This window comes from Schistocerca gregaria, chromosome 11, assembly GCF_023897955.1.
Source record: "Schistocerca gregaria isolate iqSchGreg1 chromosome 11, iqSchGreg1.2, whole genome shotgun sequence".
Taxonomy (NCBI): domain Eukaryota; kingdom Metazoa; phylum Arthropoda; class Insecta; order Orthoptera; family Acrididae; genus Schistocerca; species Schistocerca gregaria.
Window position 1 is genome coordinate 15,464,079 of NC_064930.1, and position 12,537 is coordinate 15,476,615.

The following is a 12,537-nucleotide window of genomic DNA, read 5'->3' on the forward strand; positions in this document are numbered from 1 at the left end:
CTTCTTTTGGTATTGATTATTTATGGCAAGCCAAATTAGTAGAAATGTATTCAGGTACTTTAAAGATAATTTCGAAAATAAATAAAAGATATAAATATTGATTAACAACAATTTATGTTTTCTCAAAATGTGATTTGGTGATACCATTTAAGTATAAAACAGGTAAAAATGTAGCTGATTCTTTTGTATAAATATAAAGTGCAAATGTCAAAGGAGATTAGAAATAGAAAATGGAAAAGAATTCTTTAATAAAGAATTTGAAGAATGTACAATAAGTATGTAATAACTCACTATACACCTTCCCAGAATTAAGGGCATCTGTGGTTCAAAGACGTAATAGAAGAATAAAAAAAAATGTGGACAAAAATCTTAAAGGAAGTTATAGATAGAACGTTTAATTTCGAATTTAATTGATGAATATTATAACAAAAAGTATTCAACAATAAAAATAAAGCCAATATCTACATCTACATCTACATCCATACTCCGCAAGCCACCTGACGGTGTGTGGCGGAGGGTACCCTGAGTACCTCTATCTGTTCTCCCTTCTATTCCAGTCTCGTACTGTACGTAGAAAGAAGGATTGTCGGTATGCTTCTGTGTGGGCTCTAATCTCTCTGATTTTATCCTCATGGTCTCTTCGAGAGATATACGTAGGAGGGAGCAATATACTGCTTGACTCTTCGGTGAAGGTATGTTCTCGAAACTTTAACAAAAGCCCATACCGAGCTACTGAGCGTCTCTCCAGCAGAGTATTCCACTGGAGTTTATCTATCATCCCCGTAACGCTTTCGCGATTACTAAATGATCCTCTAACGAAGCGCGCTGCTCTCTGTTGGATCTTCTCTATCTCTTCTATCAACCCTATCTGATGCGGATCCCACACTGCTGAGCAGTATTCAAGCAGTGGTCGAAAAAGCGTACTGTAACCTACTTCCTTTGTTGTCGGATTGCATTTCCTTAGGATTCTGTCATCTGATTTACCGACGATCAACTTTATATGATCATTCTATTTTAAATCACTCCTAATGCGTACTCCCAGATAATTTATGGAATTAACTGCTTCCAGTTGCTGACCTGCTATTTTGTAGCTAACTGATAAGGGACCTATCTTTCTATGTATTCGCATCACATTACACTTGTCTACATTGAGATTCAATTGCCATTCCGTGCATCATGCGTCAATTCACTGCAGATCCTCCTGCATTTCAATACAATTTTCCATTGTTGCAACCTCTCGATACACCACAGCATCATCTGCAAAAAGCCTCAGTGAACTTCCGATGTCATCCACCCGGTCATTTATGTATATTGTGAAGAGCAACGGTCCTATGACACTCCCCTGCGGCACACCTGAAATCACTCTTACTTCGGAAGACTTCTCTCCATTGAGAATGAAATGCTGCGTTCTGTTATCTAGGAACTCCTCAATCCAATCACACAATTGATCTGATAGTCCGTATGTTCTTACTTTGTTCATTAAACGACTGTGGGGAACTGTGTCAAACGCATTGCAAAAGTCAAGAAACACGGCATCTACCTGTGAACCCGTGTCTAAGGACCTCTGATTCTCGTGGACGAATAGCGCGAGCTGGGTTTCACACGACCGTCTTTTTCGAAACCTATGCTGATTCCTACAGAGTAGATTTATAGTCTCGAGAAAAGACATTATACTCGAACATAATACGTGTTCCAAAATTCTACAACTGATCGACGTTAGAGATATAGGTCTATAGTTCTGCACATCTGTTCGACGTCCCTTCTTGAAAATGGGGATGACCTGTGCCCTTTTCCAAACCTTTGGAACGCTTCGCTCTTCTAGAGACCTACGGTACGCCACTGGAAGAAGGGGGGCAATAAAGAAAATTGATTTTTTTATTGCGAATTGTTCACTCAACAAAAGTTGAAGATAGTAAACCTAAGTATAAAATAGGCTATAAACTAAGAATAAGTAAAGGAATTTTCAGAAAAGGCTATTTGCTGTTGTATATCTTCTTAACAAGCTTATAAGAAAGTAAAGTGATAAAGTTTTTTAATGGCTTGGGATCGATAACTATCATGATAGTTGGGAATCAAAAAATTATGTTGTTCTATAACTTCTTGCCCCCCACCCCATGAACCACAGACCTTGGCATTGGTGGGGAGACTTGCATGCCTCAGCGATACAGATGGCCATACTGCAGGTGCAACCACAATGGAATGGTATCTGTTGAGGGGCCAGACAAACATGTAGCTCCTGAAGAGGGGCAGCAGGCTTTTCAGTAGTTGCAGGAGCAACATTCTGGATGACTGACTGATCTGGTCTTGTAACACTAACGGTCTTGCATTGCTGGTACTGCGAACAGCTGAAAGCAAGAGGAAACTACAGCTGTAATTTTTTCCGAGGGCATACAGCTTTACTGTATGATTAAATGATGATGGCATACTCTTGGGTAAAATATTGCAGAGGTAAAATAGTCCCCCATTCGGATCTCTGGGTGGAGACTACTCAGGAGGAAATCGTTATCAGGAGAAAGAAAAGTGGCGTTTTACAGATCGGAGCGTGGAATGTCAGTTCCCTTAATAAGGGCAGGTAGGTTAGAAAATTTAAAAAGGAAAATGGATAAGTTAAAGTTAGATATAGTGGGAATTAGTGAAGTTCGGTAGTAGGAGGAACAAGACATTTGGTCAAGTGAATGCTGGGTTATTAATACAAAATCAAATATAGGTGATGAAGGAGTCGGTTTAATAATGAATAAAAAATAGGAGTACAGGTAAGCTACTACAAACAGCATAGTGAACACATTATTGTGGCCAAGATAGGCATGAAGCCTATGCCTACTACAGTAGTACAAGTTTATATGCCAAGCAGTTGATGAAGAAATGTATGTTAAGATGAAAGAAATTATTCAGGTAGTGAAGGGAGACTAATATTCAATAGTCATCGGTGACTGGAATTCAACAGTAGCAAAAGGGTGAGAAGGAAACATAGGTGAATATGGTTTGGGGGTAAGAAACGAAAGAGGAAGCCATCTGGTGGAATTTTGCACAGAGCATAACTTAATCATAGCTAACACTTGGTTCAAGAATCATGAAAGAAGGTTGTATACATGTAAGAATCCTAGAGATACTAGAAGGTATCAGATAGATTATATAATGGTAAGACAGAGATTTTGGAACTGGGTTTTAAATTATAAGATATTTCCAGGGGCAGCTGTGGACTCTGACCACAATCTGTTGGTTATGAACTGTAGATTAAAACTGAAGAAACTGCAAAAAGATGGCAATTTAAAGAGATGGGACCTGGATAAACTAAAAGAACCAGAGATTGTACAGAGTTTCAGGGAGAGCATAAGAGAGCAATTGACAGGAATGGGGGAAGAAATACAGTAGAAGAAGAATGGGTACCTTTGAGGGATGAAGTATTGAAGGCAGCAGAGGATCAAATAGGTAAAAATAGGAGGGCTAGTAGAAATTCTTGGGTAACAGAAGAAATACTGAATTTAATTGAAGAAAGAAGAAAATGTAAAAACGCATTACATGAAGCAGGCAAAAAGGAATACAAAAATCTCAAAAATGAGATCGACAGGAAATACGAAATAACTAAACAGGGATGGCTAGAGGACACCTGTAACGATGTAGAGGCTTATCTCACTAGGGGTAAGATAGATACTGCCTACAGGAAAATTAAAGAGACCATTGAAGAAAGGAGAGCCACTTGTATGAATATCAAGAGCTCAATGGAAACCCAGTTCTAAACAAAGAAGGTAAAGCAGAAAGGTGGAAGGAGTGTATAGAGGGTCTATACAAGAGCGAGGTACTTGAGGACAACATAATGGAAATGGAAGAGGATGTAGATGAAGATGAAATGGGAGATACGATACTGTGTGAAGAGTTTGACAGAGCACTGAAAGATCTTAGTCGAAACAAGGCTCCGGGAGTAGACAACATTCCATTGGAACTACTGACGGCATGGAAGAGCCAGTCCTGACAAAACTCTACCAAGTGGTGAGCAAGATGTATGAGACAGACGATTTACTCTCAGAAGTGGTTTCTGGAGGTATTTGTATGGAGTGTAGCCATGTATGGAAGTGAAACATGGATGATAAGTAGTTTGGACGAGAAGAGAATAGAAGCTTTCGAAATGTGGTGCTACTGAAGAATGCTGAGTATTAGATGGCGAGATCACGTAGCTAATGAGATGGTACTGAACAGAATTGGGGAGAAGAGGAGTTTGTGGCAGAACTTGACAAGAACCGTTGACTGGTTGGTAGGACATGTTTTGTGGCATCAAGGGATCACAATAGCATTGTAGGACAGTGTGGAGTGTAAAAATCGTAGAGGGAGACCAAGAGATGAATACACTAAGCAGATTCAGAAGAATGTAGGTTGCAGTAAGTGCTGGGAGATCAAGAGGCTTGCACAAGATAGAGTAGCATGGAGCACTGCATCAAACCAGTCTCAGAACTGAAGACCACAACAACAACAATAACTTTTTGAATGTCACTATAGGTTTTTAAAAACATACAAAGCCGAGGCTAGTGTACGAACACGCCAGGGAACTCTTTTTCATAGATGTACTGCATATGAGGCTCCAATCCATTGCCAACTCGAATAAACTCGTAGATGGAAGAGAGAAAAAGAGAAGGGAAATTTGGCTGCACTTTATACAACAGAAGCCATGACAAACAGATCCTCGACCAACACGAATCAAGAACTCTGATACCTGGTGCACTCAATATCAGTGCATTGCTACTAGCACAAAATATGGAAGAACAAAAGTTTCCACAACCATGAAAGCAACTCTCTCTGCGTGAATTGGGCGATAACCTGTATGACTGTTATATTTGACCAGCTGTAAAAAACAAGTAAAATCACTGGTAGAAGTCTTGTAAGGTGGCAATCAAATCCAACACCTTCCATGAAAACCCTGATATGATAAGCAAATCCATTAGTATAACACATAGCTCCGAATGAATCGTGACATTAAATTAACCAAAGTAATACGAGTAACGAGTAATCAAATGGAAAACCACAGACTTACACAAGAATGCCTAAATGCATGTCATACCTTCCCACCATGAGACAGACGCAGTTCCGAGGGGGAAACGAGAACAGAAGCCGAGAGCAGAACCGTGTTAAGCTAGAAGGCCCTACGATACGGGACGGACTGGACACCCACGTCGCCAGACTTTTTCGCGTTTCTGTTACGTTGCAAACTTTAGAAAAATTGCCCTACCACGAAAAGTATAACGTTTCTCATTGGATAGACAGAATTTTTGTAGGTGGAGCTTAAGGTTAACATTGAGACCCTGATTGGTCAGATGAAAACACAGCCAGATAGTTTTTTTAAAACCAATTTTGGAAAATTGTAGTAAGGAGGAGTTAGAAGAGGAGTTGCTTCCGAGACGGCGAAGAGAGCGGAGCTACGCTGACCGCCGCAGCTGACGAACACCAACAAGGTAATGAACGCATGCGATGCCGCATAACAGCGCATAAAGCTTCACTCAGAACTGCAAAGCCTCATCTGGTACACCCCGTTTTTGCGTAATACTAGTGTCGATCGTAAATTAAAGCTCATGGTGTTCATATTTGCCACTTGAAGTAAAAATCTGAAACGCGATGATTTTTCTGTTATATACATATTGAGAAGCCACATCAGCCACTGCAATTTACGACAAGTTAGATAAGTAATTGAAAATAATTTAGGGTCACTATAGACCATTTTGATAGTTTTCTCTTTTGTGAAACTTAATTTAAACCTATATTATAGATCTGATATGGCATAGGTCATCCTTCAAGCCATTGTAGAACTTGGAAACCCATTCAGGGAATATTCGTTCACATTTTTGTTGAACGCAGTTGGTTTTTGCCATCCTGTATTAAAACATTTCCTTTTATCAATAGTGCAATATATAAACGATGTTTTGTGAGTAGAATAAAATTTCCAATGGTAAATGTAACTGCTTTTTCGACGTTATTTTACCAGCTAACTAAAAATAGGAAAGCCTTGAACCCCTTCCACTAAATGTAGTTAGTATTAAGATTCTTTTACAGGGAGTGCAGTGGAGCTGACGCTGAGATCATTAAGTATTTGGTTATATCATCGCTAGTCTCACTGAACTCTTCTGAATTCTACATGTCATGTGTGGTCTGGCGTCGCCTTACCAGCAACAGGTCCCAGGTTCAAACTAGTCAATTCCCTAAAAAAACACGCTCAGAGCATCATTGCGTGAAAGTGGTATGGAGACACGATATAGAACAAACAGACACCACCATGAATGTTTAGAGTCTGTAAATAAATAAGAATGGGAACAATGAAATGAGATGAACAAAGTGTGATAACACAAAGCTATGTAATTTCTGTAACTTATGAATAACTTGTGCACATTTATTATAACAAATAATAAAATAAAAAGATAACTTTTCATAATTTAAATACAAATTGCAAATTTTTTATTTTTATAGTACACTATTTTCTTGTTAAATGGAATGCATGAAATGTAAGATTTTTAAAATTTGTAAGGTTGAGAAGTCAATCGATAATTGCACTTCACAGACTATAAAAAATATGGTTACAGAACAACATGTAACCTTGTTTAAATGAATATCATAATAATATATAATAAATGTCATATTTTTTATATATAGAGTACCTGGTTCTAAAAGTCACCAATTGATTAAGAATGTATGATTGCAAAAAATGTGTGAATTGTCAAGGAATTAAAGATTTAAATTGATTTTTAAATTGCAGGAAATAAGAATGGCTTTTCAAATAAATGTAAAAAAATGTATTCTAGAATGTATTATAAATGAAACTAATATTCAATATGAATTGGCGTTATTAAAGTTTTAGAATGCTTAGAAAATTTTAAGATACAATGTATTTTAAAGGAAATATCAAAAGTGTTATTTAATAAATCTACAAAAGTATTAATTATTGCATACAGATTTTATACTGAAAATTGAAATGAAATTTTTTAATGTTTAATAATACTATGAGTTTATTAGAAGATTATGATATCTGGGAATACAGATTAGGTAACAAAGAACATATAATTAATTTATTTCTTAATGCAAAACAGAAATGCTTTAAATATGAATTTTGTAAATTTAAAAATGAAAAAATTATTTGAGTTTTCAATATGAAAAAAATTAATAGTTTTATGTTAAAAATTAAAAATTTATTACATTTTCAAAGCAAAAGATTTTTTAAATTTTTCAATGAAAAATGAAAAATCAGTAGATCCAAATAAATAGACTTACATGTTTAATATTTAATCCCCAAAATAATATTTCTATGGCAGGTCTTTTCATGTTTTGCTATTTGTTTGAAATTAATAATTTTAATTGATATATTTAATGATTAAATTAAAAAGTAAAATAGATTCATATCGGCACATAAAATTCGTTGATGAATCATAAAATTTGGCCTGCACACTTGAAGTGTGCTGATAGCCCCGTCTTATCTCTACTATTTCTTCAGGTTATTAGAACAATTCAGCTAATCATACACTCCTGGAAATGGAAAAAAGAACACATTGACACCAGTGTGTCAGACCCACCATACTTCCTCCGGACACTGTGAGAGGGCTGTACAAGCAAAGATCACATGCACGCCAAAGCGGACACACCAGGATCCGCGGTGTTGGCCGTCGAATGGCGCTAGCTGCGCAGCATTTGTGCACCGCCGCCGTCAGTGTCAGCCAGTTTGCCGTGGCATACGGAGCTCCATCGCAGACTTTAACACTGGTAGCATGCCGCAACAGATTGGACTTGAACCGTATGTGCAGTTGACGGACTTTGAGCGAGGGCGTATAGTGGGCATGCGGGAGGCCGGGTGGACGTACCGCCGAATTGCTCAACACGTGGGGCGTGAGGTCTCCACAGTACATCGATGTTGTCGCCAGTGGTCGGCGGAAGGTGCACGTGCCCGTCGACCTGGGACCGGACCGCAGCGACGCACGGATGCACGCCAAAACCGTAGGATCCTACGCAGTGCCGTAGAGGAGAGCACCGCCACTTCCCAGCAAATTAGGGACACTGTTGCTCCTGGGGTATCGGCGAGGACCATTCGCAACCGTCTCCATCGTCTCCATGAAGCTGGGCTACGGTCCCGCACACCGTTAGGCCGTCTTCCGCTCAAGCCCCAACATCGTGCAGCCCACCTCCAGTGGTGTCGCGATAGGCGTGAATGGAGGGACGAATGGAGACGTGTCGTCTTAAGCGATGAGAGTCACTTCTGCCTTGGTGCCAATGATGGTCTTATGCGTGTTTGGCGCCGTGCAGTTGAGCGCCACAATCAGGACTGCATACGACCGAGGCACACAGGGCCAACACCCGGCATCATGGTGTGGGGAGCGATCTCCTAAACTGGCCGTACACCTCTTGTGATCGTCGAGGGGACAGTGAATAGTGCATGGTACATCCAAATCGTCATCGAACCCATCGTTCTACCATTCCTAGACGGGCAAGGGAACTTGCTGTTCCAACAGGACAATGCACGTCCGCATGTATCCCGTGCCACCCAACGTGCTCTAGAAGGTGTAAGTCAACTACCCTGGCCAGCAAGATCTCCGGATCTGTCCCCCATTGAGCATGTTTGGGACTGGATGAAGCGTCGTCTCACGCGGTCTGTACGTCCAGCACGAACGCTGGTCCAACTGAGGCGCCAGGTGGAAATGGCATGGCAAGCCGTTCCACAGGACTACATCCAGCATCTCTACTATCGTCTCCATGGGAGAATAGCAGTCTGCATTGCTGCGAAAGGTGGATATACACTGTACTAGTGCCGACATTGTGCATACTCTGTTGCCTGTGTCTATGTGCCTGTGGTTCTGTCAGTGTGATCATGTGATGTATCTGACCCCAGGAATGTGTCAATAAAGTTTCCCCTTCCTGGGACAATGAATTCACGGTGTTCTTATTTCAATTTCCAGGAGTGTATATGGATTCATACTGAATTTATTCAAAGAGTCATTTTTGTCTTTTTGTTCTATTGATAAGAAACTATTTGTAAAACAACGATATACGGATATTGTATTGAAGGAGACTATGAGGACCATGCAGATCTGGAGATGAGGAACTCAGCATCAACGTGTGCTGCAGGACATTGCAGTGGTGATGGCCAGCTCGAAGGAGGAGGCCTATGATGAGTGTGGCTCAGAACACCAACGAGCAGAGGGCCAACAGCAGTGCTGTAAATTTCTGTCAGGACAGCTTGGGGCCAGCCAGCCATTTCTGCAGCAAATGAGAGTGTGGACATTGGGGGAGCTGAGCTACACACCACAGCTGCTATAAACCAACCCACCCTGGGTGAGTATGAATGGAGGTGTGGCACTGAGTGTCTGAGAGCCAACAGCAACCACACACTGAGTGGTTGTGAATAGTATCTTCCGGACATGAGACTCGTCCCTGAAATCACATTTCACCCTCAAAGACCTGCACACAAGCTGGCGCTACAAAAATTCCTGGAGTAATCTCCCTGGTAGACATACTCTGACACTGTGTGGAGTTTGACGGCTACGATCCAGATAAGTTGCCCCTACATCAGCTGCTGAGTCAAGGGCAACACTCACTCTGGCGCAAAGTCGTCCAGCTAATCTACAGACAACTTTTGCATGTGTATAGTGCAGCGTTTTATCTGTGTGACTTAATAAACGTAAATTGACTCCCCAGAGACTCTTGCGGATTATGTATATTTTTTCTGAAGGTGATGTAATTTTTGATAGAGCTACTCTTTTTAAGATAACGCAAATATGCAGATTCTATTTTAAAAGTGTACTGTAGGTGGTAGAAACATTGTCCTAAGAAATAACCACAGCGGATGACACATGATACTTGATGCCCTATTCCATTGGGAACTGTGTGCACTGCGAACATATTTTGTTGTAATTAATCATGTGTGGAAAAGCTGGTTGTGATATTTTCTTTACTTTTAAATAAGTTTGCTATTTCGCATAAAAGTGGGCCCATGTATAGGAGAGCAGCATATTTAGGTTTGGCTTCAATGGCACACTGATTTGGCTTGAAGTGACTGCTGTGAAGTGGATCTGTGGTTTTTGTCTGCATTTTGTTGTGGAGTTTTTCTATTATTGTGGGTTTATATCAATTATTATGAGCAACCGTCTTAATTATATTGATTTCATTTTGTTTGTCTGTGTCACTCATTGGTACTTTTTTAATTCGGTGTAGCATCGTTCTGAAATATGCCATTTTTTGTTGACGGGGTGGGAATATGAGTTGCTAATACTGACATCTGTCGTGGTAGGTTTTCTATAAATACTTGTACCACCGTCTGAGGAAAAATCACAACGATTCAAAAGCGGTAACGGTTTCCTTTGAATAAAGGAATTGAAAGTAAATTTGTGGCTGGTTGCTGTCCTAACACCATCAACATTTGTCTTCAAACAACAGCCACGGTCTCCATCATGTCATCATATGACAAAATTGCATACACACCGAGGCACGAGGGAGGACTCGAACCTCCGCCGGGATCAGCCGAACAGTCGATGACTGCAGCGCCCTAGACCGCTCGGCTAATTCCGTACAGAAGAAAGCCCTCAGGCTCGCACTGCACCTGCCACGCGATTCCAACCGAGGGAAATGCACGAACTTGCCGGAATACCGCCGCTAAAACAGCGCTTTCGGCAAGCTGCGGCAAGTCTTTACGCGGCAACGAGTGTAGCCGACAACCAACTTGACAAGGGATTTGGAAATCAAGTCCACTGGCGACCCACCACACGTTGGCCGGACCTGCTGCGCGAGTAGCGACCACGCTCCAGCAGCGAAAGAAGAAAAAGACGTTCCTAGTGGCACCCAGACGACAATTCAAGAAAGAGACGGAAGAAGAACACATATCAAGCTGAAGGAACAGCAGTGTAGGCTGCTTACCCTACGTATCGACTAGGCAAGAAGCCTAATAGGAGTAACGGCCGGCCATCGGCGTCTATGGTGGCGTCGGTGAAATTGCGTCGTCCGCCCTAGTCGCCCGTTCGTTTCCTTTGCTGAGCGTCTTTTTAATTAGACTCAGTGCTGGTTCCCATGCCCTGCTTAGGTTGTAGCCGCAACCTCGCTGGATGAGTTGGTCCCTGGTACGAATTTCTACAGGTTCTCTAACGACGCTGTCCCACTATTTAGATGTGTGTGCCAACACCCTGGTATGTTGGTAGTCCATTTCGTGATTTTCGGACAAACAGTGCTCTGCGCCCGCCGACTTGTTGGGGTTCCCAAGTTGAGTGTGCCTCTGATTTTCTAGGCAACATTCTTCGATGGTGCGCACTGTCTGTGCAGTATAAGTCTTCCCACATTGACACGGAGTCTCGTAAATTCCGGTCCTCCACAAACCGAGATTGTCTTTGACACTTCCCAGTAATGTTTGCGTATTATTTGCTGGGGAATAGACGGTTCCTAGTCGGTGTTTCCTCAATATTCGTCCTATTTTCACCAATAGTGCGCCAGTATACGGTATATAGGCAGTGGCTATCTCTTTCTTCCGTCTCCACATGCTGTACTGTAGAGTTGGGGTGGAGAGCGCGTGTGATCTGCCATTCCGAGTACCCTTTTTACCGGAATACAGTTTTGAGGTGTTCCAGCTCTTGGGGCAGACTCATGCGGCAGAGATGGTGCGCGGCTTGTGCACCAGTGTTTTCAGCACCCCATTCCTCTGCGCAGGGTGGTGGCAGCTATCCGCTTGCAAATACAGGTCGATGTGCGTATTCTTCCTGTGTACCCGATGGCCCAGGGTGTCGTCCACTGTTCTTTTGACCATGACGTCCAGAAATAGTATCCTTCCATCTGCTTCGGTCTCCGTAGTAACTACGGAGTTCAGGTGTGTAAGAAAGTCTAGGAACTTGTGCGTTCCATGGGGCCAGATCACGAACGTGTAGCCCACATAACGTAGAAAAGTAGGTTTCCATTTGGATGACGCCAAAGCTTCGTCCTCCCCATCCAAAGTAGCTGAAATCCAGTAATATTGCTTACCACGTGAGGAGTGGTGACTCTGCGAGGATCATCGCGACTCACGCGTTGTCGTAATATTGTTGCTTTCGTGAATCAGGTAGTATTACTTGCTAAAACTCTTCACAATAGATTTCATATATGACATCAGACAAATAACAGGCAAATAAATTCGTACGCCTGAAATTTATGGTAACTTGTGTATAGGGTAATTACACGACAACTGAGCCGTACTTTTAGTAATGCATTACACAAAGATAACAATTTGTCGGTAAGAGACAATGAAATTGGGATAAAGATACACATACATAGATACATTTTACATGCTGTAATAAATGTTAAAAAATAACAAAGGAATGAATTATTTGACTTCACAGGAAGTCTGGGTGCAGTGTGCACTCTTGGAAAAATATATTACAGATAATTGACATTCTTGTTTTACAATGACATATTACAGGAATATTTTACCGTGGTTTCGACGAAGATGTCTTGTACGAAACAGGTAGCACTTGACCGATTTGAGACTTTCGTAACCTGAAAACAAAAGGTTCCCCACACTTGGCTAGGTATGACTTGCACTGGGAGCGATAGAACGCTGGG